The sequence below is a fragment of the Hydra vulgaris genome, chromosome 01, assembly GCF_038396675.1.
Source record: "Hydra vulgaris chromosome 01, alternate assembly HydraT2T_AEP".
Classification (NCBI taxonomy): Eukaryota; Metazoa; Cnidaria; class Hydrozoa; order Anthoathecata; family Hydridae; genus Hydra; species Hydra vulgaris.
In genome coordinates, this window is record NC_088920.1 from 67,150,521 (window position 1) to 67,156,856 (window position 6,336).

Sequence of the window (6,336 nt, forward strand, 5' to 3'; positions counted from 1 at the left end):
ACAACTTCTAGACTAGAAGAGGAAATTCTCATTCTCAAAAGTTTCATTAAGTAGTTTTTAGGAGTGGAATTAAAAAAGTGTTTACAATAGAATACTAAAATATCTACTATTGAATTGCATATAATTGAGATATATATATATATATATATATATATATATATATATATATATATATATATATATATATATATATATATATATATATATATATATATATATATATATATATATCTTATAAATATATACAAAAATACCAACCTGACAATTAAAACTATTCGTGCATTTGTGCGTTTGTGCAATTAGAACTTAGTGTGATATAATGATTCGTTTATTAACAAAACTTATCATTAAAAGATTGAATTTTACGCCACTTTTTAATGAAACAATAAAAAACTTTATTTTACGCAACAACAACAACAACAAAAATTAGTATTTATATAATTTCTTTAACTCCTAAAATACCTTTAAACGATGAATATACTAATTTTTTAATTTTAAATTACAGAAAAAGATATTAGGTTTAGTTAAAGTATTAAAATTTTTTACTGCGTTTTACTTTTATTTAAAAAGCAATTAAAACTACTGTAATTTTGGGGTTTTTAACTAAGGGTTCTATAAAGTACGTACGAACGAATGCGTTCAAAGGAAGGGGAGGGTGTTAAAAACGGGGCGTTCATAAAAGGAGGGCGTTAAAGACGGGAGGGTGTTAAAAACGTGTTAAAGGGGAGGGTTTTAAAGACAGTGAGTACTGCATCTTAACTATACTTCTTTCTCTGTCTTTCATCAAACTTGATCTAAATTTTTAAAAAAAGCGTTGCATTTTATTTATGTAAAAAATCAGTATTATGTTTTTTTTTTACTATTTGTATTATTTATAGTATTTCGGTCTTATTTATAGTATTTCGGTATAGTATTATACTATTTGTATTATTTATAGTATTTCGGTCTTACTTATAGTATTTCGGTCAAAATTGCTTTTTTATATTATAAATTATTAAGAAAAAAAAAAGAATTTTTTTTTTTCTAATGCTTTGAAAAAGTTTGCGCATTGGAAAAGGAAAAGGGGTAATTTTATTAGGCGTACGTATGCAGAGGGAGGGGTGCATTGAAGGCATACAAGTACGTTCAAGGGTAGGGGGTCCTAAATCAGTGGTTCCACTGCGTAGGTAATTTATGCATGCCTCCTAGCCATCAAAAATACGAAAATGTTATCTTTAAACGAAGTCAAAAATAAATGTTTCTATGCATTGTTTTCCAAACAAAAATTGATATCTAGCTAATACATTTTTCTTTATGAAAAAATAAATATCTGTACCTTAACATCAAAATCTTTTGCCACAGATTCTTTCATGTGTCATGATAATATTTTAACAACACAAAAGATTGAACAGCGTTTTAATTAAATGAGAACCGCTAGTTACTGCGTAAAAAATTTATACTAATTACTGCGTATAAATTTACTGCTTCCTGTTATCATCATATATATCTATTCAAAAAATATAAAGCAACCTGAACTATATTGCTTACATTCTGAAAATCTTTTGGTACGCTCATATTAACTAGATTTCCATGAAATGATAGCTGGTAGCTGGTATATTTAAGAGATATAATTCTATAATTATTAATACTTGAGGTGGATCATTTTTAAAAAATTGGGGAAGTCAAAACTTTTAATGTTTCAATACTCTTTCAATTTCCTCCTCTTCATTTGTAAAAACAAATGAAAACTTGTTTTACATCTAATAAGTAAGAAAAAAAACCAATCAAATCAATATGTTGAAATTAGAAATAAAAAGCAGAATTTTTTTGAAGAAATAAAAATGTTTTTAGGCTGTTGAACAATTTTATATGATGCCAGTATTAAAATTTATTTAGTAAACTCTCTCCAATATTATTTAGAGAACAACAAGGTTCTTGATCCGTAAGGATATTTTGATATTGTATATGTAAAAAATGTTTAAAATTTTTCCTAATTTTCATCAAAAAGTATAGTAATAATAATAATAATTTACTTTTTAACTCAAAGTAAAACAAGCTTTCTAAAATAAATTGACCAATTTAGGAATTTTATTGAAAAATTTTTATTTTTTTTAATAAAAGAGAGCTGACTTATGGTCACTTTTGGGTATTAAACAAAATTTGACATTCAACAGAAGTATTATTTTTACGAAAATTGTATTTGAAAATCCAGGTCAAGAATATTGTTTCCTCATTTGTAATTTTGTACAATTGTTTTTAGTACCTAATTTATTCCAAGAAGATTATAAAATTCTAATTAAGTTTGCAATACATGCATGATTCAATACTATTTCTAATTATTATTTTGAAAACAATCTTTAAAAAAATGCTTTTTTTTTATTCCTTGCCTTTAATTGTTAATTATTTGACCTTTGTATGTAACATTCTAAAAACAAGTTTCTGATCTGAGAAAATTGAGTATTCGTGGTTTTCGAATACTCAAGTTATTTGAATTTTATTCAGAGTAATGAGTACATAGTTGTCTAAATTAGTGTTTAAGACTTCTGTTTTAAAAGTGATTTTAATTACTACTTAAACACAAAACAACTCAGGAAGAAATAAATTGTTACCGGTTGTTTAGAAAAATTTTACGCCGCAAAAACAGTCATGCAAAACCAATAAAAAAAAAATAAAAGTGATAAAAAAAGTGAACAGTAATAAAAGACAGATATCTAAGTTCAATTCAAATGTCACTAATATCTAAGTTAGGTAAGTTTTTCAGATACTCGAATAAAAACTTACATAAAACAAAAATTATATATCCTCTCAAACCATTAAAGAAATTAATTACAAGCAATATCGATATTGCTCAGGTATTAGTATTACTGCTCAATTATTACTTTAGAAGTGTTTTAACTGTACGTAACAGATATTTGCTTAAATATTTTTTCACTTCGTTAATAATAAAATTAAAATCAACGTTGTAGACTTTTCAGCAGATATAGTTTATCAAAACAAAATAACGAAAAACCAAGCACATCGTTTGGTATTGATGATATAACAAATATAACTTTTAAAAAGCTAGCGCACATAATATGTATTCCGTTTTTGCTCATATATGAATAAAAAATCACTAAAGCTCCTTGCCTAATCAATGACTTTAAGTTTTGACTTCCCCAATTTTTTAAAAATGATCCACCTCAAGTATTAATAATTATAGAATTATATCTCTTAAATATACCAGCTACCAGCTATCATTTCATGGAAGTCTAGTTAATATGAGCGTACCAAAAGATTTTCAGAATGTAAGCAATATAGTTCAGGTTGCTTTATATTTTTTGAATAGATATATATGATGATAACAGGAAGCAGTAAATTTATACGCAATAATTAGTATAAATTTTTTACGCAGTAACTAGCGGTTCTCATTTAATTAAAACGCTGTTCAATCTTTTGTGTTGTTAAAATATTATCATGACACATAAAAGAATCTGTGGCAAGAGATTTTGATGTTGAGGTACAGATATTTATTTTTTCATAAAGAAAAATGTATTAGCTAGATATCAATTTTTGTTTGGAAAGCAATGCATAGAAACATTTATTTTTGACTTCGTTTAAAGATAACATTTTCGTATTTTCGATGCCTAGGAGGCATGCATAAATTACCTACGCAGTGGAACCACTGATTTAGGACCCCCTACCCTTGAACGTACTTGTATGCCTTCAATGCACCCCTCCCTCTGCATACGTACGCCTAATAAAATTACCCCTTTTCCTTTTCCAATGCGCAAAGTTTTTCAAAGCGTTAGAAAGAAAAAATTTTCTTTTTTTTTTCTTAATAATTTATAATATAAAAAAGCAATTTTGACCGAAATCAAAAAAAAAGCACAATACTGATTTTTTACATTAATAAAATGCAACGCTTTTTTTAAAAAATTAGATCAAGTTTGATGAAAGACAGAGGAAGAAGTATAGTTAAGTATGCAATACTCACTGTCTTTAAAACCCTCCCCTTAAACACGTTTTTAACACCCTCCCGTCTTTAACGCCCTCCTTTTAAGAACGCCCCAAATGCACAAACGCACAAATGCACGAATTAGTTTTAATTGTCAGGTTGGTATTTTTGTATATATTTATAAGATATATATATATCTCTCAATTATATGCAATTCAATAGTAGATATTTTAGTATTCTATTGTAAACACTTTTTTAATTCCACTCCTAAAAACTACTTAATGAAACTTTTGAGAATGAGAATTTCCTCTTCTAGTCTAGAAGTTGTTTGATCACTAATAACTTTTAACTTTGCTGACCACTTTTATTTAAATAACACGGGTAAAAAAATGTTGATCTTTGCATGCCAATTTTATCAGTTAAGACGGGTGTTAGTAAACCCTGAACTTTGAAAACGACTTTTAATTGGTTAACTCGGGTGTTCAAAAACCTTAAACTTTGTTATTATTGTAAAAGGTTTTTTTAAATTCGTTCAAATTTTATAGATTAACGTCAAAAAATATAAAAAATAACTTTTTGGTTAGTAAAATGTTTTTGTTATTAAAGATACTTTTAACATGACTACATTTATTTTAATAGATTCGTATAATTCGTAATAAGAAATTATTAAACATGCTTTATATATTTACTATATAATGTAGAATAAATAAAAGGGCAGGATGTGAGGGTGGTTCGGGAGGGGGAGGAGAGTCGTAATAAAAGAGTGGGTGGTAATTTTTTTTAAAGAACACAAAAAAACAATTTAATTCTAGTGTTTTTTATGGTCAAATGCGCATTTTTTAACAGCTGCTTCATTATAATTTTAATCGAATTTAATATGCCTGTATAGGTTTTATACTATAGTGAGAAATAAACGAAAACCTAAATTTTGCTAATCGAAATTTACGAGATTTTTTAAAGGTCAATCGATTTTTAAAGTCTGATAATACTAAGAATTTTTATTTTTTATCATAGAATGTTATTTTTCTTTGTTAATAACAAGTAAAAATTAATAAACGGGGCTGGGGGCAGGGGGTCTTAATAAGCATGGGTTGGATAAGAAAAATTGCAGAAAGTTAATATACGCGCACCCCGGAGAAGAGGCGCGTATATTGTTTATTAACCAACTGAAACTTCACCACTTTTAATATTTAAATACTTTAATATTTTACTTATTGTTGAAAGGATTTTTTGAACTTGTTTTTGATTTTTCAATTTTGTGCAATTGTTTTATAAAAACAACTTAATGATATTAAACTATAACCGCATTATTTGATATATCAAGAAAACGTTAAAAACACACATTAAAAAAAAAAAAAGCATTAAATGTTTAAAAATATATAATCAAAACAAAACATACCATCTTTAAAGAAATCTTTTAAACCGCATTTTATTAATAACCATATACAGATAGGTCTACCAAGCATTAAGAGTAAAATTCCCATTGAGAACCATATAAGGACTTCCAAAAACACTAAAATGCCATTTAAGTTAGCTTGGGTTGTACCATATGGAACACTAAGAATCAAACTAATCAAGCTAGCAATGCACATAAAAAGTAAAGTTAAAATATCCCAATAGTTAAAACAAGGTTCTCTATAAGGCTGATATGTAGCAAAGATTGTGAGAACTATAATAGATGCTGAAGAGAGAAAAATATGTTCAATAATTTCGTTATCAATAATAACAGAAATCATTATCATTGTAACTCTACAGACAAAGTAAAAAGCGGCAAACATTCGCTGATGCCTGGACTTTATTTTTATTTCTCTTTCCTGTTGGCTTGTATCTTTACCGACTATCTTTGATTTGTTAAAGCAGGATTTTAACGCATCAAAAACAGGGACAATATATCGACAATATTTTTTCCCTACATATTTATGACTTCTTATAAACTTAGGATCGAAAATTAAAAACAATAAGAATAACACGATTACAACTAAAAAACACACCGCAAGTAAGCCGCAAAATATATGCGGAGGTCAAAAGTATTTAGCAAACGCTGCGTTGAATACATATAACTCACCATCAATTTCAACAGGGTCAAGAAGTTTAAACGAAACTGTAATAATCTGAAAAAATGTTACAACAGTAACAAAGCCTAATGCTTTTCCGCGAGAGATTTTCTGCTTATCACTGCATTCCTCTGTTGATAACTTTTTAAACTTACGGAGACAAAATACTTTCCATATGCAATCAAAATGCAATATAACAGCAGTAGAAATAAATAAAACTGGAGGTACATAATTCAATGCAAGTTTTGTTAAGTTATTTAGTCCACTATACAAACAAAAGCCTGTGTTTCCACCTGTTCCAGTAAATGATGAAAAACCAATTAAAAACAGTGTACCACTGGTAAGCCGTACATTTGCAGGAATAATTAA